General features: G+C 31.0%; 1 non-coding gene across 1 annotated transcript; it reads left to right on the top strand.

Annotated features, from left to right (window-relative positions):
* Window positions 1–2,374: 2,374 nt before the first annotated feature.
* On the top strand, window positions 2,375–2,481 carry LOC139894961 (small nucleolar RNA R71). The gene has a single exon (XR_011775434.1). It is a non-coding gene; the product is annotated as a small nucleolar RNA R71 (small nucleolar RNA).
* The last annotated feature ends 24,124 nt before the right edge of the window (window positions 2,482–26,605 follow it).

Genomic DNA, 26,605 nt, shown 5'->3' with positions numbered 1-26,605 from the left:
TTAGGGCTTCGATATTCTAGTGATTGGAAATGATCCATTTTATGTATTGTAACGGAACGAATTAGTTCAAACTCATTAATATAATTATGGTATTAATTTAATTTTGAGTCATGTTCCAATTTTGCATATTTTATCCATGAATAAATAATTATTCTAAATTCCGTAGTTGATCACATTTGTGGGAACAAGTGTGAGGTCTAGACTATTATGAACTTGGAATGGTTAACATTCAAATGGTGAATGTGGGGCATGGTTGCAACCAAGGTTCATAGATATTTGTGGGACACAAATATTGGAAGACCCGCTCTCAAGATTTACTGTATGGAGCCTTTGTCGTTGATCACATGTAATCTTGAGTAAAGGAGAATGTCATTATATCCTCTGACCTGAGACACATATTGGGTTCAGATATTCACCGAATATTGTGCCTTGATTCTTTCCTTCGCTATTCTGAAAAGGTAGCTCATAAGGGAGGCTTCAGGTATGGTACTAAGTGTAGTGTCTAGAACGTATGTAGTCAAGATGGAATTTGTCCCTCTTATTCGTTGAGAGTTAGATGTCTAAGGCCTGATAAAGTTAAATCTATAAGAGAGTGATCATTCTATGTCTCTTGGATTTAACATGACATCTAGGACAAAAGGATATATTGAAAGATTCACCTAATCATATTCGAGATGGAAACTCGAAAGGGATGATGTTATTGAATGGCACTAAGTCATGACATATTAGGGGTGATGGACGGTCGTTAGGTGGTATCCATCACTTGCATTAATTTTTTATGTTTCTCGTGCAAGTGGGAGATTGAAGGTATTTCATATGCCCGAGAGACATATTAAATTAATGTGGCTAACATGTTATGATCCAAGTCGGGTCATACCCAATAACAAGCTTACCGATACCTTATTCGTATTTGATCTTAACGATTGGATCGTGGATTAAAATACGCGACACTTGGATTTTAGAAAAATGGTTTTCTAAAATAATATATCTTGATGTGGATATAAATTATGGAATAATTTATATAATGTGGATTTAATTATTTATAGGTTAAATAATTAATTTTGTTATGTTACATTTTATAAAATTGGTTTTATAAAATAAAAATGTGCATAACAAATAATGGAAGTTTTATAATTTAGTTTATATAAAATTTATATTTTATAAAACTATTTTTTTTAAATAGTTAGTGGCATTGGGAAGGTGGTTTTGGCTAGCTCAAGGCACCCTTTTATTGGCTACTTTACTTCACTCTTCCAAGGCATGTATCTAGTCCATATTTGAGCCACTTACACATGCAAAAACCACATCAAGTAATTCAAAAACTCTCCTTTCTTCCTTGTGTGTTTGCTGGCCGAAATTTTCACAAAAAAAGGAGAGGGTTCTTGTTTTGTTTTAAGCAATTTCAAGTGTTAAAAATCCTAACCAACTTCAAGGTGGTGTTGGGTAAAAGCTTGTGGGTATACAAAGCTTGAGGCTTCAAGTAAGGAGCTTGCATTCATCATCTTCTTCATCATCTTCATCATCCATTTAAGAACCACAACCCTCAACTAGCTTGAGGAGGTAAAACTCTAAACCCACTTGTTGTATGTAAGCATATTATTCAAGACTTGATATATTTATGGAATTTGTCTTTTAAAATGGTTATAATATAACATGAACTATGCATGCTTCCGCTCACTTTATCTTCATGAAATGGGTTTTATGAACTTGTTAAAATGTAGAACATGTTTCTTTAAAAGATTGTCAAATTCCATCAGATTCAACTAGCTTCGACATCATGTCTTCTAAATTTGGCTTTTTATCATCGGTTTATGGTGATTTATTTTGAAAAATAGGTCTTTGCTGATTGTAAGTATTATTGGATACTTGTTGATTGCTAGGACCTTGTTGGTTGTTGTATGGAACATTTCGGTTATAATTCTGGTTTTGATTGTAGATTGGTCTTGGCGGTTGATAATTATTCTGATAATTATTTCCAGGCCTTTGGTTCATGTATGAAACATTCTCTCTTTGTTTCATTGTTTGTTCAATACTGAGACAATCTTTTGTCAAATGTGGTCCTCCACACTGCTCACAACTAATTCGTATTGAGTGAATATCTTTAGTCATCTTTTTCATTCGTCTCTCGACAGCATCTATCTTTGCGGAAATGGAATCAAAGTCATGTCTAGAATCGGCTCTAGCTTCTTTAGATGATCTAAGAATATCTTTTTCTTGGTGCCACTAATGTGAGTGGGAAGCAGTGTTATCAATAATTTTGTAAGCTTCACTTGCGGTTTTCTTCATAATGGAACCACCAGCTGCTATATCGATGTCTTTTCTTGTAGTGATGTCGCATCCTTGGTAGAATATTTGTACTATTTGATAAGTGTCTAAACCATGTTGCGGACATCCTCTCAATAACTTTCCAAATCTTGTCCACGCTTCATATAATGTTTCATTTGGCTTTTGTGTGAATGTAACAATTTCTCCTTGAAGTCTCACGGCTTTAGATGCCGGAAAGAATTGTTTAAGAAAATTTTCAACTAAGACGTCCCATGTATCAATCGCCCCTTCAGGTAACGATTCTAACCAATCTTTGGCTTCTCCCTTTAAAGTCCAGGGAAATAACATGAGATATATCTGTTCATCCTCCACTTCTCGGATTTTGAATAGAGTACATATCCTATTAAAGGTTCGAAGATGTTCGTTTAGATCTTCCTTCGGCGCATCACTAAATTGGCATTGATTAGTTACCATTTGTAGAATTTGTCCTTTGATTTCATAATCTGGCGCATTAATGTCTGGTTGAGTAATGGCATGACCTTGGCCAGTGCGTTTAGCTCTCATTCGGTCTTCCATACTTAGAGGTTCCAGATTTTCCATGATTGAGTTTGTTGAATCTGAATCGCTAGAAGATTCTGACTTAATGGTTTCTTCCTCGACAAATTCTGGATGAGTGATTTGTGGTTCAGGAGGAATGATTAGTGGTTCAGGATCTCTGAATTGTCCCTGAATATCCTCCGGATCCTGAATTTTGAGGTCGGGTTCAAAAAATGGATTATCGGAAATTTGAATTGGAGTACTTGGTCGACTAGATGACGATTCTAAAGAAAAATCAACGTCGATAATCCTGGCTAGATGTCTTGATCGAGTTACAGGTGGTGAACGTATGAAAGGTGGTGAACGTTTTGCTCGGTGCATTCACTGAATATCCTATTAGTTATAAAAGATAAAAATTATATAAGCTATCAAATTAATAGACTTTTCTGATTTTGCCCACGTTTCGAATAGCCAATAGATGCAGCAGGTAGCCAGGACTCTTTAAATCGAAAGCCCCAACTCGCCACTAACAAATCCAACTATTACTACGAACCAGAAAATTTTGGATGTCTATCAATTTAACCACTTAAAATAATTTTTCGTTTTGAAATTTTAGAGAAGAAATAGAAAATTATATGTCCTAAAAACTAGAGCGTCGAGAAATAAGAAAGAAAAAGAGCGCGTCGAAAAACGTCGAAAAATAAAAGGTCGAAAAAAAAATAATAATAAAATGCAGCGTCGAAACTTAAAAGTCTAAAAACTAAATATTAAAAATTGCGTCTAAAGGTATTAAAGGTTAAAAGGAATTCTATATCCAAAACGGCAATAACTTAATAGGCACTAAAATCTATTAAAACTAAAGCGATAAGCGACGTCGTAAAATTTTAAAGCACCTAAATCTTAATCTAAAGAAAAAACACTTAAGGGATTTTACGGCAAAGCTTAGTGTCTACAAACTTACAACTAAAAGTTGCGGCTAAAGTTTAAAAATCTAAAGGTAATAAAACTTAAATTAAAAACACTTTTTAATTTTATAGACAAAATCTTAAAAATATATTTAATTTTTTTTTAAATTTTTTTATCTTTTTTTTATTTTTGGAATTGCATGTTCAGAACCGAAATTGCGTGTTGAAAATCTGAAATTGCGTGTTGAAAGTCCGAAATTGCGTGTTTAAAACTGGAATTGCATGTGTAAAATCCAAAATTGCATGTTCAAAACTGAAATTGCGTGTGTAAAATCCGAAATTGCATGTTCAAAAACTAAAATTGCGTGTTGAAAATATGAAATTGCGTGCTTAAAACTGAAATTGCATGTGTAAAATCTGAAATTGCATGTTTAAAATCTGAAATTGCATGTGTAAAATCCGAAATTGCATGTTCAAAAATTGAAATTGCGTGTTGAAAATATGAAATTGCGTGTTTAAAACTGAAATTGCATGTGTAAAATCTGAAATTGCATGTTTAAAATCTGAAATTGCATGTATAAAATTCGAAATTGCATGTTCAAAACTGAAATTGCATGTTTAAAACTGGAATTGCATATTTAAAATTTGAAATTGCATGTGTAAAATCTGAAATTGCCTGTTGAAATCCGAAATTGCATGTGTAAATTCTGAAATTGCAGGTTCAAACTGGTTTGGCCCAAATACTATAATTTTTTTTAATTTTTTTTACGAAATTAATATATATTTTTTTTAATATTTTTTATTTAAAAAAAGTTTTTTTATTTTATTTTATTTTATTTTTTAAAAAACGAGATTTTTTTTAATTATATTTTTTTTTATTTTATGCTTATTTAAACTTCCGTAATCATGATGTTTGACGTGTTGATTTTAGTTTATTACCATGGGTTAATTGTCCTTTGTCCTAGATTATTCAATATGTCCATCTGGTTTTTGTCCATAACAGTCCATCAGTTATAAATATAAAGTGCGAGTGTCCTCGTCAAATTATCCTTATATCCGAAGTCAAATATTCCAACTAATTGGGGACTTAACTATAATTACACCAATTTTCCTTGTATGTAATTCACCCCTGTTTTAATGAGTCCATTAACTATTATTCTATTCCCGTGTCCGGTTAAATGAACAATTATTAATAGTTATAAATATCCCGCCCATCGTGTCCGATCGAGTGTATGTGGTTATTTATAGGTACGTCCAATTGTAATTTTTATATTAAATTAACGAACTATCATTCAATTAAACAAATATAAAGATCATTAATAGCCCATAGTCTAATTTCCACAAGTGTCGTTCTTTTGTCCAAACCCCAATTATGGTACAAAGCCCAATTACCCAGTCTTTAATATTTAGCCCAACATCACGATTACTTCGGCTTAAATAAGTATAATAATAACTTAGCTACGAGACATTAATTTAAAAAGGTTGAACATAACTTACAATGATTAATAACAGCGTAGCATTACACGGACAGAATTTCGACTTACAAACTTAAAACATTCGCCACTATAACCTTATTATTATTAACTTAAATTAAAATTAAAATTATATAAATATAAATATATTTGAGAGATAGAGAGTAGATAAAGGTGTGTTTGAAACTTGATGCCACTATCCGTATTTATAGGCCATTAATATGACTATTGTAGTTGAAAAAGTTGATGTGCTGGATGATTGAATTATTGTTGCAATTGTCACGGAGAATTATTATTTATATTATTATATTAGTATTATTATTATATTATTATTCTTATTATGAATTATATATATATTATATTATATTCTTGTGCATAGTTGACTTGTAATTCCAGCTCCGTTGAGTCGAACGTTGTTTGTTGGTTCATGTCTTGGTTCCGAATTTTCGAACGCCTTTTCGTACTTTGAGATATTTTGTACTTTGCATTTCGTGTCTTGTACTCTTGTAATTCTTAGACGTTATTCATCAATAATTTGAACCATTTGAATTGTAACTTGTACATTTGAGCTTTTTGGTCATTTGCGTCTTCAAATCGTCGATTCTGTCTTTTGTCTTCACCTTTTATTATTTAAACGAATATCACTTGTAAATAGAACAATTGCAACTAAAAGCTTGTCTTTATTGAAGGATAATGCTATGAAATATATGTTCGTTTTTAGCATTATCATGAAGCCGGCGGCTTCATCTGATTCCCAGATAAAGTTATATTTCGTCCACGCAATCACCATGAACGTTTAGTTCATAGCAGAAGACGAACAGAAACGAATTTAGTGAATAAAATAAATAAAATAATAAAATAAAGATAGAATCATACCTTAAAAAGAAGGTAGATGTAAAATAACTTGAATTAAAACTTGAATCTTGATTACAATGACTAAATCTAACCTAAGGGTTTAGAGAAAACCCTAAAAAAAATGACCTAACCAGAATTATTGAATTCTGAAATCTAATACATATATGAAAACTGAGACCAGAGGCCTGTATTTATAAGGTTCAAGTTCGGTGGCCAAGTCGGCAGCCTCAGAGGGAAGCCGGCGGCTTGCCTTGGGTCGGTGACTCCTTTTGCAAATTAAACTTAATTCGCAAGCTAAAATCTTTTAGCCGTCATCACTAAGCCGGCGGCTTCAGAGAAGCCCGGGCGCTTCAGAGATCTGCCAAATCTTTTTGATTTCATTTCCATTTTTGCTTGAACTTGGCCGATAAGTTGAGAAACTGTGTCATTTTGGCCGGCGGCTTCCTTTGCCTTTTGCTTAATCAATAAATTCTTTCAATTTTACGAAGATTCTGGAACATTCTGACACATGTGACTCTAAAGCCGGCGGCTTCCTTTGTGTCATGCCGGCAGCTTCAATCAACCTTTCTTCTTTTTCCTTTTTTTTCCCAGTTTTAACACATTTCTCAAACAAAATATTAAAAATATATTTTTCTCGTTTTTACCCATTTTTGTATGTTTTAGTAAATGTCTTTAAAATGCCAAAATAAAATATATTCAAAAATATGTATAATTTAGGAGTTATCATTTATCTTCTTTACAAACCCTAATCTAATCCAAGTGATAAATTGAATCACGAGGCTTTAGTGACTGATTTCTAGCATCCTCGTGATCATCTAATCAGGTTTGTTTGCTTGAATTCGCACTTTAATTCATAGAAATTGGGTTTTGGGTCTAAATGGGTTTTTTTTTAATGAATTTGATGCTTGAATCTCGCTAATTGATGTTAATTAATCTTGTTAGATGCTCCATATATGTTGTTTGTATGCTATATGAGCTTTGTGGACTGTTAATTGATCATAAACATCCTCAATTTGGGATTAACCTAGTTTTTGTACAAAAGTGTGTTCTTGAAGTATTGGTTGAATTTGTTGTTGTTTTGATGTAATATTGTGGGTTTATGTTCCTAAATGTTTTGTAAACAAGATACGGTAAGCTCTGAGGTCAAAAATGAGTCCTGGAGCAAGAATTGGTTGAAAATGGCTTAAACCCGTCACTTTTTGCAGTTTCAGTAGCTCAAGAACACACTCGGTCGAGTGTCTTTTCAGTGGGTAGTGTGTCTTTTCAATATTGTGTGAAAATTGTTTTGGTCATAACTTTCAAACCGTAACTCCGTTTTTGATGAATCAAATATTGTTGAAATCTTAATGAAGAGTAATTTACAATGGTAAAATTTTAAGAAGCTAGATCAAACTTTATTTTGGTCAAAAAGGGGTTTTAGCGTGTATGTCTTGTTTTGTACGCACTTGAAGGTCGTTATTGAATGGAATTAGGTTGTAGACTTATCCAATGATGAATATATGATGTTATGACTCGGTTTAAAGTTATGATTGAGTATATATGTATATATATATATATAGGTGTATGTGTATGTGAATGTGCATATACGTGAGTATGTATACATATTATCTAGGTATATATGTAAGTGTTAGTTTATATATATATATATATATATATATATATATATATATATATATATATATATATATATATATATATATATATATATATATATATATATATATATATACTGTGATTGTGATATAGTTAGTATTGGAATATGATTACTAACTTATTTAGTATTTGTTCTCAGGTGATATGGATGAGGAGAAGACTCGGTGACATTAGACTACCGAGTGCTACCGGTATCGGTGAGTGGGACTAACTGGAGTATATAGTATAGAGTAGCATGTTATATTATGATTGTGATACTTGTTAGATATACTTACTAATATAGTTAGTTAGTATGATGTGATGACTGCATGTTGGTTGATGCTTGTTTGCTGGAGCCCAGTGCATCCCTATTGTGTGGTTGCCTCGATAGGAGAGATCAACCTGCGGGTTGGGTTCCTCATGTGGTTGCCTAGACAATCGTGGTGTATATATATATGTAAAGACGCGTCCTTCGCGTGTGGATTATGTATATACATACGGTGGTGGAGGAACTTCTGGTAAGCCCAAGTCCGATCAACTGGTGGTTAATGGTTTGGCCGAGCCGCCAGAGTCTCTGTAGACGGCACATGGGTGATGTTTATGTGTTAGACTATGTGACATGATTAGTATAACAGTTCTGTATGCTATTACCTGTAGTTAGTTGCACTCACTTAGCTACGTGCTAATCCCCCACATCTTCCCTGAAGCTTATGGATATGTTGTTTGTTAGTTATCAGGGTGAAGATTTTAACGACCCGTCCTAATCCATCTGGACGAATACATTACATTTGGTTACATCGCGAGGTACTTGACCTATATATGATACATTTTACAAACATTGCATTCGTTTTTAAAAAGACAAACTTTCATTACATCGAAAGTTGACGGCATGCATACCATTTCATAATATATCCGACTATAATTGACTTAATAATAATCTTGATGAACTCAACGACTCAAATACAACGTCTTTTGAAATATGTCATGAATGACTCCAAGTAATATCTCTAAAATGAGCAAATGCACGGCGGAAGATTTCTTTCATACCTGAGAATAAACATGCTTTAAAGTGTTAACCAAAAGCTTGGTGAGTTCATGAGTTTATCATAATTAATCATTTCCAATAATATAATAGACCACAAGATACTCATATTTCGAAAATAATCTGTGCAGGTCTGCTCACTGCTGTAAAAATCATTCATATGAAGAACACTGGAAATTTTCATAACAAACTCACCAACGGTAGCTAATGCATCGTGCAATGCAAAAATTTCTCACCGAGAGTAGCTAAAACGGTAGCTAATGCATCGTGCAATGCAAAAATTTCTCACCGATAGTAGCTAATAAATCGAACCATTTCAGTAGCTAATGCATCGTGCAATGCAAAAATTTCTCACCGAGGATAGCTAAAACGGTAGCTAATGCATCGTGCAATGCAAAAATTTCTCACCGATAGTAGCTAATAAATCGAACCATTTCGGTAGCTAATGCATCGTGCAATGCAAAAATTTCTCACCGAGGATAGCTAAAACGGTAGCTAATGCATCGTGCAATGCAAAAATTTCTCACCGATAGTAGCTAACAAATCGAACCATTTCGGTAGCTAATGCATCGTGCAATGCCAAAATTTCTCACCGATGGTCAATAATCTTTATAAAAATCGAACCTCTGAATCCAAATAATTATATCATAGAATGCAGTTTTTAGTACTTGTGTCTATTTCGTCAAATATTTATAAAAGCAGTTCATGTATTCTCAGTTCAAAAATATATCTCAAAAGCATTTAATAAAACAGATATAAAAACAGCGCATGTATTCTCAGTCCCAAAAATGCAAAGAGTAAAAGGGAATCAAATTAACTCACAATCCAATATTTTGTAATGAAAATATTCATACGACGAAACTGAACAATGCAGGGTTAGCCTTGGATTCACGAACCTATATCATTTTTATATTTATTAATACACATAATTGTAATCGAATAAGTTTATATATAGTTAATTTATTAATTATATATATATATATATATATATATATATATATATATATATATATATATATGTATATATATATATATATGTATATATATATATATATATATATACTCTTTTAGTATATGAAAATATTGATTTTATTATGTTATATGTATTAAATGTATTTTTATAATATATATCATTTGTTTGTTAAAAATAGTAATTATAATGATACTAAAATCATATTAATATTAATAAAAATGCTATTAATTATAGTAATTAATATCACTGATAAGGGTAATAGTGTTAATGATAATAATAGTGATATTAATAATAATACTTGTAAAAATATTACTTTTTATTGTTAATGATAATTATGATAATGATTTTGATAACTATATAACATTAATACTTATGATGATAATAATAATACTAATAGTCATGATACTGATAATTGAAAATAATAATAATTATTTTACTAATACTAATTATAATTCTAGAAATAATAATAATAATACTAATAATCTTAAAATGATACAAGTCTTAATTTTAATGAACTAATAATAGTCTTTATTGTCTTCATAAAAATAATAATGATGATAATCATAGTTATAAACATAATAATAATACTAATACTTAAGAACAATACAAAAATAATAATATTAGTAATGACAATGTTATTAATAATTATAATTATGATAATAATAATAATAATAATAATAATAATAATAATAATAATAATAATAATAATAATAATAATAATAATAAATTTTAAAAATGGAATCTACCTTTAAAAGGGTTTCTAAAAAGAAATGCATCCACCTGGACTCGAACCCGTGACCTCTTGCACACCCGACACTCGCCTAAACCAGCTGAGCTGATCTGTTTATCTGTTTTTATTCTTATTTCTATTTATTTAACTCAACTATCTGTTTCTTTCTATTCCTCCAACATAATTGACCAGGGATCGATTAATGTTAATACCTAATTACATATTCAGTTTTAAGATTAGTAATTGATATAGAAACGATTATTTATCGATCAGATTATATAACAACAGAAATTAAAACAATTAAATTGAATCACAGTTTTGAAGAACACGTTTTAATACCCATTTGAACTCAGGATCAAATTCGAAATTTTTGAATGTTTTAGACTATTCATATAACATGAAAAAGGTTCTAATTCATCCATGTAAACTTTCTGAATCAATAATTATACCGAAAACATAAAGACAGGTTCGAATTTCTTGATGAACATTTTGTTGACTTTTAAATTTTGAATCTTTGACTCTAAAAATCATACTCATTTTAAAGAATTGAAATCTTATATTTTGCAGATAGTTTCACTAAAAGATTTCCAATGTATCTGCATTTTTACATTTTGTAAATTCATTCGAATTCCAGTTGTTGTTCATCACTGTCATGAACAACATGAACACTAAATCAAATATTAAATTTCAGATCGTTTTAGGGTATAATTACAACATGAATTGTGTTTTAAATCATTCATAGAAACTTTATGGATCATTAATTATAACAGAAACACTACAAAGATTTCGAATTTTAGGATGAACACAATCTTTGACTTTTTGAATTACTTCTTTGACTCAAAATTTTGAATTCAATATAAAGAATTGAAGCATGAAAACTTACAGATAGTTTGTTTAGATCATTCCTAACAGAACTGCATTAATAGAATTTGAAATTGGTTTCGAAATCGAGCTATTGTAAGTTGAGTCTAAGAACAGGGGAACACGACTGTTTCTTCAAAATTATTGTTTAATTATTCTGTTTTAATTCGAATGTCATAAGCAGAGGGTTATATAATGGATAAAGGATATCATTATAGCTAAACTGACCCAATCAAAGTTTGTTTTGTAGCTTAATTGATTTTATAAAAATTATTTGATTAGTACGAAATTAATAAAAAAAATAAAGTCAGATTGTGATTCTTCAAAAGGTTGTACGATGGGTTCGTTTGTTAATCGTTTTTAGAGACAGAAACAAAAGTTGTTATAGTTTGATCACGACGTAAAACAGATTCTAAATATCTATCTGATTAGTTATAATTTGTATTAATAAATAAATAAGTATATATTAATACTAATAATAATTATATAAGTAATGATAATAAAATTAATAATAATAATAATATTAATAATTCTAATAATCATAATAAATATATATTATTAACAAAAAAATAATAATTTTATTAAATTTAAAAAAAAAACAATCTAAATAAAATGATAACAATAATGCTATTAATAACTCTACTTATGATGATATTATTATTAATGATAATAATAACATTAATAATAATATAACAACTTATTCATATCAAATTTCATATATATTTTATAACAAAAAATATAATAATATTAATAATACAAATATTAATATTAATATTAATTTTAACATTAATAATAATAATCATGAAAGTAATAATCATATTATTAATATAACACTTATACTTTGTCTTGTAATTACATATAATATATTGACTTACATTATGTATTACTTATTTTATATAGTAACATATTTGAATATTTATATATTACAATATACATATAATATTAATTATACATTGTAATCATATATATTTATATATAAATTCATTTTAATTTACACTTAATTATTCTGTAGCTTATTTTACGTATTTAATTTTAATGTTTACATTATGTTTTATAATTTCAAATTGTTATATATACTTTTGTTTATAATTACATATATATATATATATATATATATATATATATATATATATATATATATATATATATATATATATATATATATATATATATATATATATATATATATATATATATACACATTTTTATTTACACACTAATGTTCGTGAATCGTCGGGACTGGTCGAATGGTAATTTAATACATGAATATAGTTTCAAAGTTTTCGAGACTCAACATTTCAAAGTTTTCGAGACTCAACATTATAGGTTTTGCTTATCATGTCAGAATCATATAATGATTAAGTTTCAATTTGGAAATTTCCGGGTCGTCACAGTACCTACCCGTTAAAGAAATTTCGTCCTAAAATTTGATCGAGATGGTCATGGTTGACAATAAGTATGTTTTCATGACTCATATGAGTTGATAAATGGAGTTTTATCATCATTGAGTAATATGGATAAGACAATTCAATTATTCGAAGAGTACAAATGAAGGTATAACAAAAGAGTGAAATGAGTAATTGAAGGTTCGTCTTAACCGGTGACGTAATCACTATTGATTTCCGAAATTCAAGGAATTTAGAGAAAATCTTAGTAATAAGATTTGGTTCTTCGATAATTAAGAAAATTAGAATCTTCTTTGGTTAAATGAGATAATCTGTTTTGATTGTTGTGTCGAATATTTCACTATAAATCCACCCTCTTCATTTCCTTTATATTCACAGCTCACACCTTCTATTCTTTCTCCCTCAATTCAAACTTTTGTTTTCTCTTCCCAACTTTAAGTCAAGCGAATAATTGTCCAGAATTCGTAGGTATGGAGTTTCGAATGAACATGACTAATGTTCTAAGAGAGAAATTGTAATAGCACGATTTTGATTGGTTAAATTACCAGAATTCAAGAGAAAAGATAGAACTATCAAGAAATTATGTTCCTGATATGTTTATATATTAGATAGAATGTAAGAGTCATGTAACATGGCACATGATGACGTTATGGTATGTGAATCATCACGTTCTATTTAGAAACTCAGCATGACTTACTGTAATATAATCACGTTGATCAAGTGTCATTATATTATACTAACTCATGCTTCAGTTCCCAACACTACTTCAAAAACATTCATAATTTAATCTTGAAGGTTTTACAAAATATTAAAATTAAACAGTTTTCTTTAAAATGTAATACAGATAGCGCGAAGAAATAAATAATTTCAGATAAGAATAGTTATGAAAATATCTTCAGAAATATTGAGGATATTTATAATGGAAGATACGATGATATCTTAGAATTTCCAATATCGAATGATGATGAAGAAGATTTGTCCGTAAAGGGTTAGAGTCAGGAGCAAGGTATTTGCTAAAGACTTCAACATATACTGAATCATTTGGTTTCTTTGAAGGCAGATTTAGTCTTTGTAATTTATGCACAGCCTCCTTCATGGTTTGCTTAATCCGTTTTCCAGTTCCAACTTTTCTGAGCTTTGCCAACACACTTATTCTTTATCTTTATACCTTCAACTGTTAAGGTCGTGTATAGTTTTTTTTTTTTTTTGCTGCTTCATTCAGCTTTTTCAGAATTCAGAGTATTGATTCGTAGACTGGGTGCTTTTCAGAATTTCAGAATGGAAGATCATAATTCTAAGAGATAAATATTATATGTATACATATAACTGTTGATGTAGAAACGTTGCGAGATTCAAAATACTGATTGCTGATTCCCGATAATTGGTATGGTAATTCTCGTTATAAGATGTGGATGAGTATATGATAAGGTTTTGATAAAGATAATGATTTTTTGAAAAATTAAGGATCAACAAAGTTGTCGGTAAGTTTACTGCAAATGTAGTGGGACATAAACGGTTCTCCGGTAATGATGATGAAGGGGCAAACGTATATATCAAAGTTATAATAAGACTTATTCGAATGAAAAATTGAAATTGATTTGTTGAAGCTGTGACAAAATTGACTACTTTGGAAAGGGATTGCAAAGTTATTTTCGGTAATAAAAACACCAAAGGAGCTAGCACATATACGTGTTAAACGTTTACTCAGGTTCCAAGTATTTTCAGGTGCATAACTATATGCATCAATCTTTTCTTTCGTAGATGAAGTACGGTTGGTTCATCCTCTCGATTGGGGTGTTTTCAAGAATCATGAAAGATTTGAACGCAGATTAGAATCGTCAAGATACAAATGAGGTTTAAGATGAAATCAAGTGGAAAACTTGAAGAAATGTTTAGTTCATATGTTATAATCAATATTTTAATTCATTTTAATTGTCCAATGTTATTAGTCCACAGTTAGTAGTCCACAATTAGTAGTTCAATAATTCATATATTGTTTAATATATTATATTCGAATTAATTAATGCGTGTCATGACCCATTGTATACATGTCTCAGACTCGATCACAACTCAAGGTATATATATTATTTTAGAATCAACCTCAACCCTGTATAGCTAACTCGAGCATTACCACATATAGAGTGTCTATGGTTATTCCAAATAAAATATATAGATGACGTCGATATGATATGTCAAAACATTGTATACGTGTCCAGACGATATTTAAAGTGCGTAAAATAAATAACAGAAATTAAATGACGATAAATAAAATTGCGAGAATTAAAATTACGATAAATAAATTGTGATAAATAATTGTAATAAGGAATTAACAGTTAGCTAGGAACAGTTAGCTAGGATTTTGTTAGCGTGAATTCTTAACAGAATTTCTCATAGTTAATTTGTTTGTTTCTAACAAATTTTATTTTGTCCAATGTTTTCTTCATTATGCCACTTGTTGGATTCTGATAGATCAAAATCCAAATATGAAATTGAAGAAAAATGGTTATTCTGCGGTGAACGGATACGTATATCTGTGGATGTAAGTAGGATAGTAAATGACTGTTGAATCGGATTGGAAGAATGTACAGTGTAACTTATTAATGTGAAATTTAAATATTCCTCGGGTATTACCTACCCATTAAAATATTTTCACCATTAACAGTTTGTACAAAAGAATTTTTAATTACAATCTTTATGAAAATATACTTACATATATATATTTTCTTCAGATGTAATCATGGATTTAATAAGTTAATATGATATTAAACTCATCCGTTTTACGGTTAGAACTAGAGTACATAATCTCTAAAATATTAGAGATTACATAAACATCATGTCGAACGAAGATCAATGATGTAGAATGTCATGTAGAACGAAGATAATCGATGTAGAACAAGATGTAGAACGAAGATCATACTCGAAGTACAGATGATGATATTGAGGCGTGAGATGTTGAGTGATGTTTTAGCAGAGTAGTATATAAAATAGCTTATATTTTTACAGGAAATACTATTAAATACGATACAATTTTACACAAGATATTTATTTATTTAGAGAATGGATATACTTAAACCTTGCTACAACACTTATAGGCAGTGTACCTAATCGTACAGTAGTGTAGTTTTTAGTAAGTCTGGTTCGTTCCACAGGGAATCTTTTTAAACAAAGCTTAACGCTATATTAGTTTACTTTTATAAAAATTCAAATATATATATAAGTAATATTATTATTATAAAGGGGGGTTTTTACCGTTTAATGACCGGTTTGTCGATTTTAAAACTTTAGTCGCAGTTAAAACCAAATGTAAAATAATAAATATAAATACAAGACTTAAATTAAAGCGTAAAGTAAATAACAATAATGAAATTGCGAATAATAAAAGTGCGATAAAATAAACTTGCGATAATTAAAAAGTACGATAATTAAAAGTGCAATTAAATACAATAACAATAAAAATGCGATAATTAGAAGTGCAATTAAATATAAAATAAAGGAAATTAAATATGAAATAAAAGAATTATGCTTATTTAAACTTCCGTAATCATGATGTTTGACGTGTTGATTTTAGTTTTATGCCCATGGGTTAATTGTCTTTTGTCCTGGATTATTTAATATGTCCATACGGATTTGTCCATAATAGTCCATCAATCATAAATATAAAGAGCGAAAGCCTTCGTCAAATTATTCTTATTCCCGAAGTCAAATATTCCAACTAATTGGGGATTCGAATTGTAACAAGGTTTTAATACTTTGTTTAATGAATACACCAGGTTATCGACTGCGTGTAAACCAAGGTTTTACTACTTTGTTAACAATTACACCAATTACCCTTGAATGTAATTCACCCCTGTTTCAACAAGTCTATTAACTATTAATCCAGTTCCGTGTCCGGTAAAATGAATAATTATTGGTATTTATAGATATCCCGCCCACCGTACCCAGTCAAGCGTATGTGGTTATATATAAATACGTCGAATTATAAGTTTGTATATTGAATTAACAAGGTATTTTTTAGTTAATATAAAACCCATTAATAGCCCATAGTCTAATTTCCACAAGTGTCGTTCTTTTATCCAAACCCCAATTATGGTACAAAGCCCAATTACCCAATTTTAGTAATTAGCCCAACATCATGATTACGTCGGATTAAATAAGCATAATAATAACTTAGCTACGAGACATTAATGTAAAAAGGTTGAACATAACTTACAATGATTAAAAATAGCGTAGCGTTACACGGACAGAATTTCGACTTACACCCTTACAACATTCGCTAACATACCCTTATTATTAGAATTAAAATTAAAATTAAAATTATAATACATATATATAATACATTTTATGAGAGAAGAAGAAAAAGGATGGATTTTGCGATCAGAATTCGGTTGCTTTTATAGGGAGTTTCAGAAATTGGGGCTCCGCGACTCGCGGCATTTTTTGCCTTCAAACTCCGCGAGTCGCGGAGTTTAAAAACACAGCTCACATTCATTGGAGTCTTTCTTGCCGACGATTTATTTATAAATATAATATATATATATATAATTAATATAATTAATTATATATTATATTATATTTATATACATAGTTAACTTGTAATTTTTAGTCCGTTGCGTCGAGTGTTGAGAGTTGACTCTGGTCCCGGTTCCGGATTTTCGAACGTCCTTTCGTACAATTTAATATCTTGTACTTTGTGTTTTGAATCTTGTACTCTTGTAATTTCGAGACGTTTCTTATCAATAATTGGAACCTCTTTGATTGTCTTTTGTACTTTTAAGCTTTTTGGTCGTTTGCGTCTTCAATTCGTCGAATCTGTCTTTTGTCTTCACTTTTTATTATTTAAACGAATATCACTTGTAAATAGAACAATTGCAACTAAAAGCTTGTCTTTCTTGAGGAATAATGCTATGAAATATATGTTGGTTTTTAGCATTTTCAAATATTCCCACACTTGAGCGTTGCTTGTCCTCAAGCAATATCGTCTTGAAATACTAGAATCACTTCTTTATTCTTCACACTTTGTATATCAGTGATTTCTATACGGCGGTATAAACAATGGTAGTAACGATATGGTTTACAGTCCCATATGACTATAAAAATTTAGATCCATTAAGGAAATTGGATCTTTATGAAAACATTTGATCTTTTGAAAATTAAATCTAGTTTTTACCCTAGATAAGTTTTCCGGAATAACCCTTCACCGGTGTTTGCAAAATATTTTTGTGGGCTTGGTGGGTTTCAGATTTGAAAATTTTAGCTCAAAACTTATGGTTTTGTGTCACCCACTTGCTAACCTTGTATTTGGAAAGCAACACGTCCAGTTTACTTGTCCCGTATATTACCTTTCGGTAAACTACCGTCCGGTTGTAAAGGAAAGCGTTGAACAAGTAACTGTTAAGGCAATGTCCCCTGACATGCTTTTGATTATGGTCTATAACGTGTCGGACGCAATTACTATCCTTGGTAGGAGCAATAGTAAAGCTCACCCTTATAATTTTTCGGTCTGGCACAAGGTCCTGTCTTTGACCACTATGTAACCACCGTTCTTACAGTTGACACCCGATTTAGTTCAGGTGACCTAATGAATTCCAGGTGAATTCCTAGGATTTTACGTTCAATGGTAATGAACGCATTGAAAATAGGGTTTTCAGAAAACAAATCGGTTTGTAATTTTGATCAAAATATTTTCTCGTTCAAGCTCGAGTTTAGATATCATTGAATTCCATGAGTTTGTAATTCTCAATCTTTAAGGTCAATCTCAAGGATTGAGTAATATCAGGCTTAAAAGCTGATTTTTGATCTTTTAAGGAGATTATCCTTTCTGGGGATCTGATTCATTAGTCTTATCCAGCTAATTTGCATGGTGCCCCCCCATTTTACGAGATAAATCCTTCTCATGGTTAGGATAAATCTTACCACTTGGCGACCCTGTTTAATGCTGAGGTCCGTGGATTTTCTGCTGATTTTAGTGATGACTTTTCTAGATTTTTCGTCAACCTACAGCTGGTCTGGACGACAACTTCATGACCTAAATCAAGAAGCGCGTTTCTTTTTCGGAAGACTTTACTTCCTTTTAATGATGGAATTGATTCATCTTGTAGATCCATCTTTCTTACAGTAAATCAGGTAAAACTTTTTAGTTTAGTCCAATGCAAAAGTATTTTCAGTTATTTGTACAAAAATATGTGATATATGTTTAAGATAACTTGGTAAATTTTCCCACACTTGGCTTTTATTTTCCTTTTTATCGTCCTCTATTCCATTTTAAATGAATTTTAACATTTTGGTTTGTTTCTCAATTTATGTCCTTTCCGAGGTAACAATAATTTCGGTGTTAAAACCTAATTTTATCGTTCATAAATATGTATAAACATGATTTTGAGTTCATATAATTGAAAATTTTTAAAAATTTTACTAGAATTGGGTAGTCAGTATATAAGACTAGGGCTGTTCTTTATTATCAGAGAGCACTAGATTATAATACAACTACTGCTTTACTAGTATTTTTAATGGTAACCCAGTGTTTAAGATAAAAATTTTAAAATCCGAAAGAATTTAACCCCTTCCCACACTTAAGATCTTGCAATGCCCTCATTTGCAAGAAATCAGTAACAATTTAAATTATTGAGGGTGATTTGTGTGAAAATGATTAAATTTTACCAAAGTTTCCAAATATATTGGCGTTTGTTTGCTGAATGATAAATGGTGCACATCATTTGTTCATTCCGTCTTGTTGTTATTTCACATATATTTTGCATCTTGTCGTCAAAATTAGTTGCTTTTGCTGAACTTAATGCCAGTCTTTGAAAATGCGTTGTTTTACCCTGTTGTGTACATAAGATAAACTGCAAACATATATACATATTTTTGAAGTTTGGTATATTACCCCACTTTCAAAAATTATTAAAATCTAAGAATAAAAGTTAGAAAATTATAAAAACTATTACAATATTAACATAAGTATTAAACGTATCAATATTACAAATTAAAAAATAAATAAAACTAAGTAGACTAGGGATGATACTGGTACCAATAGGGGTTCCAAGCATAACCATAGGTGCTATAAAATGCTTCGGCAGGGTTATACGTAGGATACGGTGGTTGCATCTCTATAGACCAGGGAGGGAATATGGGTTTTGGTGTAGGAATATAGTTTCTACCTATATGTTGGCAATGAGCTATGATTTGGTTTTGATGAACTTGCCAATCTTCAAATGCTCTCTGTCTAGCATTTTCGTACTCCTGTGAAGCTATAAACCTTTGCATTTCTTGCATTTCATTTCCCCCTCCTACATTACCTTGTTGTTGGTTTCTCTCAACCTGTGGATGTCTACCATGGTATTGTACTGCGGCGTTATTTCGCCTCTTCAAAACTTTCGCACCATGGTATACATTTAAACCTATAGTATCGCGGGGTTCTGGTTCTTCGACTAATAATCCCCTGAAAAGAACCCGTCCTAATCCACCTGGACGAAGTCATCAACATTTGGTCCCATTGCGATGATCGGCTCCAAGTAATGTCCTTATATTGAGCAAATGCACAGCGGAAGACTTAATTCGTACCTGAGAATAAACATGCTTTAAAGTGTCAACCAAAAGGTTGGTGAGTTCATAGGTTTATCATAACAATCATTTCAATATGTTAATAGACCACAAGATTTCATAATCATAAACATAATACACTTGCAAGTGTATGTAAAGCATTCTAAGTGGTTGAGCACTTGGTAACCATACTTAACATTTAATCAACGTCGCATATTCCCTTTATTATGAAATCTCACTACACCGTACCAAGTGTAGTCACCAAAACGGAGTACTGTGCAACCGTTGAATACTGGTCGTCCAGTCCGGTTGGGGTTGTCAGGCCTGATAGATCTATCAACAGGATTCGCGTTTACAATACCCATGTAAATAGTAGTTACCAAGCTACAGGGAAATATGCCAGTGGTACAACTCAACGTAGAATATATTTTTAAGTACTTGTGTCTATTTTGTAAACATTTATAAAAGCAGCGCATGTATTCTCAGCCCAAAAATATATATTGCAAAAGCAATTAAAAAGGGAGCAAATGAAACTCACTTTTGCCTTGAAGGTATTTAATTCGACTTGGTCTCCGATAGATATCACGAACCTAACCATATATATAATATATCAACATATTTTCTTTTTAAGTAATCGTTACATATATATATATACTTGTAATACTTTTAATATTTTCTTAGTCCGTGGTTAGCAGTCCGATGTTAGTGGTCCACAATTAGTTGCTTAAATAAAATAAATAAAGACCCCATCGTATTCGTATTGATCAGAATTAATCTCGACCCATGGTACCATGTTGTCAAATGACGTGTTGCGTACATAAAGTACCGTGTTGTCAAATGACGTGTTGCGTACAATCATGAGGTCTTATGATTAATCTTCTCGTGTTGTTTACGGGTGGTCCTGAAATATATAAAATCAAATCATAAGTAATTATATATAAAATATCATATTAATTACAAAAGATATGATTAATTTACTTTTTCTCCAAATATTTTCGTAGCTAAACTAGCTTCGGATACCCAATCTTGTTTTAGTCGTAGTTTCTTCATTACAACTCCGTTTTTGTTGGTTCAACTTGCTACTTCCTTGGATCGAGTCAAATTTTAAGAATATGAACTGAAAATACCTTAGTTTGTATTCGAAATCATAGGTTATAGGTCAAACTTTGGTGAAACTTATGAAAGTGATCATTTTCCATCATAAAAACAACATTTAATGATCATTTTTCTAAAAATATTACACTTTGAGTTAAACCATGAAATTTTTAAGTGTTAACATATTCATAAGAAATATCATTTTTCCAGAACATGAACTTCCAATTCAAAGTTCAAGATGGTTTTTAATTATCCAACCCAAAACAGCCCCCGGTTGCACTCCGACGACGTAGATTCAGTTTATAAGATGTTCTTTGTAAAACTAAGTTATATCTTGTTAGGTTAGCATATCATTATGATATATTATAGGTCTTGAAGTGTTTTAAAAGTCAAGTTATAAGTATCTATTTAGTTTGCGAACAAGTTTGAAATCATTCAAACTATGTTCTTGTTGTTAAAATTTTATACCACATAATAAGATAGCTATATGAATATGAATTGAATAAGATTATGAACAAGGTTACTACCTCAAGTTACTTGTACAAAGTTACTGCAAAAGATAAGAAATAATCTTGGAATCAAAGAGTGGTGGAGTTAGATCAAAAGGTTGGAAGTAAGCTTCTTCAAATGGGTGGTTATTTTGATATATTCTTGAAAGAGTTTTCTTATGGTGTTTAAGGCTTGTAATTGAAGCTAAATGATGGGGAAAATGCTTGGAGATGATCAAGTATGAAGTTAGGAGTATTTTGAGAGAGAAATGAGGGTGTAGGTATGATAAAATGGAGTGAAAAAATGGTGTTCATTTATAAAAACGTTTTTAGTTTATAAAGAAAGAAAAGGATTCCTAATTTTGTTTTCTTACTAATAATTCATACTACTTGATAAATCCTAGTTACCTCATATCTAGGGCAGTAATAATGTTGATTAGGATGTTGATTTGATGTGTATATACCAATAGTAAATACATATAGAAGCTGGGTATGATACGGGTACATATACCCTAGATATACGTATAGAAATCTTGAGGAAACGAAACGAGAATTCAAATATAGCTATCTTTTGTGAATATACTTATATTGTTTTATGTATTTAAGTCCTTAAAAAGTGATTAAATACATTATATATACGATACATGTATAAGCATTATAGATTATAAGTATATATATCAAAGAATGTTACGTATAGTTATCGTTTTGAAAACTTAAGTTAGTAGTTTCAAAATATACTTATAACTCATTGTCATTAGTACACAATGAGATGTTAAACCATCCTTAGATCATGTTAAATATATATAAATACATATATATACACAAACGTATAATTATCGTATGTTATATAGTTCGTGATATCATCGGTCATATTGGACGGTCAAACGTTGTGTAAAACTCTTTTCAAAAATACAAGTCTCAACAATTTGGATTGCTTATCATGTTGGTGTGGTTTAATTTATGTAAATATTAATCTCATAAGTATAATTTGGTCGGAAAATTCCGGGTCATTACAGTACCTACCCGTTAAAGAAATTTCGTCCCCGAAATTTGATAGAGGTTGTTATGGATAACAATAAGAAGGTTTTCATGACAAATATAAGGTGATAATGGAGTTTTATCATCATTGAGTAATGTAGATAAAACGATTCGATTATGCGAAGAATATAAATGAGACTATCGTAAAAGAGTGAGATGAGTAGTTATGATTGATTTCCGGGATTTAAAGAGAATCTTACGTAATAAGATTTGGTTCTTTGGTGATTAAGGAAATCAGGATCTTCTTTGATTATATGCAATAATCTGTTTCGATTGCTCTGTCGGATATTTCACTATAAATTCACCCCTTCGTTTTCTTATTTTCCACGACTCACACCTTCTATTCTTTCTCCCTTGATTCTTACTTTAAAGCATTCATCAATACGCTCCATCCAGTCCTGATTCTTGATATACTCCTAACTTTTATATCTGTCATTCTTCTTTTTCATCTACCACCAGAAGAATCTATTTACTTCTACTATACTCTTGTGTTTATAGTGTTTCTAATTCTCCTGTGTCTCTATATTGCTATCTGCATCGATATACACGGTTTGTAATTTCGGGGTTATTATCGGAGTTTATATTCTTCATTATTTTTCGGAGCTTCATGCTTTCGTTTTCTCTTCCCGACTTCGAGTCAAGCGAGTAATGGTCCGGAATTCGTAGATATGAAATTCAGAATGAACATAGCTAATGCTCTAAGAAGAAAATGGTAATAGAACGATCTTGATTTGTTAAATTACCAGAATACCCTGGAGAAGACCGAGTCATCCAGAAAAATATTCTCTTGATATGTTTAGAGATTAGATAGAATGTAAGAGTCGTGTAAATGGCACATGATGACGGTACTGTGAATCATCATGCTTCATTAGAAACTCAGCATGACTTACTGTAATATAATGACGTTGATCAAGTGTCATTATGTTATACTAATCCATGCTTCAGTTCCCAACTCTACTTCAAAACATTCATATTTTAAACTCGAAGGTTTCAGAATTTAGAAACTAACACAGTTTCTTTTATGTTGCAGATATTACGGAGAGATAAATGATCTCAGATAAGAATAGTTGTGAAAATATCGCCAGAAATATGGAGGATATTTATAATAGAACATACGAGAATATCTTAGAATTTCTAATATCAATGGATGATGAAGAAGATTTGTCTGTGAAGGTTTAGAATGAGAAATAAGATGTTTGCTAACGATTTCAGCAGGCACAGAATCATTTGGATTCTTTGAAGGCAAACTTATTCTTTGTGATTTGTCCACGGCTTTCTTCATAGTTTCGCATAATCCGCTTTTCGGTACTAAATTTTCTATCGAGCGTTCCTAAAACTCCTTTCTTTATCATCAAACTTTTGGCCATTAAGATCATCTACAACATGCTGCTTCGTCAGCATTTTCAAAGTTAACTGATCTGGGTCATCGGTTATCAAACCGAGGTAGTTTCAGGAGAATTGTGTTTTTAGAATGATTAATCGCTGATGGTAATATTGTGGAATATAAAAGGTTCCCCAGTAACAATAAAGAGTACGCATATATATCGCGGTTATAATAAAGTTGTTTCAGATGAAAAGTCGGAGTTGACTTGCTGGAGCTGTGACAAAATTAGCTACTTTGGAAAGGGATTGCAAAACGATCTTCGGTAATAACAATGTCAAAGGAACTAGAACAGATACGTGTCAAACGTTTACTCAGTTTCTGAGGGTTTTTCAGGTGCATAACTATATGCATCAATCTTTTCTTCCGTAGATGAAGTGCGGTTGGTTAATCCTCTCGATTGAGGTGTTTTTAAGAATCATGATAGATTTGAACGCTGATTGTAATCGTCGTGATACAATGAGGTTTAAGATGAAATCAAGTGGCAATCTTGAAGAAATGTTTAGTTTCATATGTTATAATCAATATTTTATTTCATTTTAATTGTCTGATGTCATTAGTCCACAGTCGATAGTCCACAGTAACAGTTCAATAATTCATATATAGTTTAATATATAATATACGAATTAATTAATACGTGTCGTGACCCGTATACGTCTCAGACTCGATCACAACTCAAACTATATATATTATTGTAGAATCAACCTCAACCCTGTATAGAGAACTCGATCATTACTGCATATAGAGTGTCTATGGTGATTCCAAATAATATATATAGATGCGTCGATATGATATGTCAAAACATTGTATACGTGTCCCGATATTTAAAGTGCGTAAAATAATTACAGAAATTAAATGACGATAAATAAAAGTGCGATAATTAAATTGCGATAAATAAAATGTAATCAGTTAGCTAGGAACAGTTAGCTGGAACAGTTAGCGTGGATTCTTAACAAAATTTTTCATAGTTAATTTGTTTGTTTCTAACAGATTTTATTTTGTCATATGTTTTCTTCATATGCCACTTGTTGGATTCTGGGAAGTCAAAATCCAAATATGAAATTGAATGAAAATGGTTATTCTGCGGCGAACGGATACGTATATCGGTGGTTGTAAGTAGGATAGTAAATGACTGTTGAATCAGCTTCGACGAATGTACAATGTAACTTATTAAGATGAAATCTAATTATTCCTCGGGTATTACCTACCCGTTAAAAAAATTTTCACCATTAATATTTTGTACAAAAGAACTTTTAATTACAATCTTTATGAAAACATATATACATATATATTTTCTTCAGATGAAATCATGAATTTAATGAGTTAATATGATATTAATCTCATTTGATTTTCGGTTTGAGCTAGAATAAGAAATCTCTAAAACTTTTTGAAACCACATATTCTTCGCAGAATATCAATGAAGTTATGGATCAATACTTCATCGTTCATTATTGTTGGTACTCCTTAGTATCTATGGTGCGTATGATGTTGATGTTTGTGGGACAGATTATGATGTCGAGACGTGTGATGCGGATGTTGTTTGTTAGTGGTGATGATGGTATTGTTGATGTTATTGATGGTGGTGCTGATTATGCTGCTGGTGCTGCTGCTGGTGTTTGCAACCTTCGCACCATGTTCTCCAAAGCCGTCACGCGAGCGTGAAGTTCGTTAACTTGTGCTAGTACACCGGGATGATTGGCGGTTGGAGCGAGCGAATGAACAAGATTTGTAATATGGGATAGTATATAATCGTGACGAGATACTCTAGAAATAAGAGAGAAAATGGTGTTTCGAATAGGTTCGCCGGTAAGTGCTTCAGGTTCATTGCCAAGAGGGCAATTTGGTGGATGGAATGGATCACCTTCTTCTTGTATCCAGTGATTTAGTATATTACGAACCCATCCCCAATTCATCCAGAATAGATGATGGGAAATTGGTTGATCCATTCCGGTGACGCTGCTTTCGGAGCCCGAATGGAAATTTATATCGGCATAACTGTCGGAATCTGAAGAATTCGAACTAGATGTGGAATCCATCTTGTATAATGGGGAAAATGAATTTTTGGTATGGAATAGATTATAGGAGTTAGATTTAGTACTCTTCATTACATAATTTACATATGTATATATAATACCAAAATCCCGTAAATTACGGAGAATCTTTGAAAAGATATCAGTCAAAGTTCGCAATAACAGATATGCTAAGATAAGAATTCGTCTATACACTATTAATGCAGTAAATGCAGTAAAATGTGTCTAGACTTATGAATGATAAGCAGGTAATTTCCTAAGGATGATAAGCAGATGATTTCCGACTAGAAATGATAAGCAAAACTTTTGACATGTAGACACGGTCGAAGTCCAGACTCATTAATGCATCCTAACAA

The sequence above is a fragment of the Rutidosis leptorrhynchoides genome, chromosome 2 (genome assembly GCF_046630445.1).
Source record: "Rutidosis leptorrhynchoides isolate AG116_Rl617_1_P2 chromosome 2, CSIRO_AGI_Rlap_v1, whole genome shotgun sequence".
Classification (NCBI taxonomy): domain Eukaryota; kingdom Viridiplantae; phylum Streptophyta; class Magnoliopsida; order Asterales; family Asteraceae; genus Rutidosis; species Rutidosis leptorrhynchoides.
This window is presented reverse-complemented; position numbering and strand designations above follow the sequence as displayed.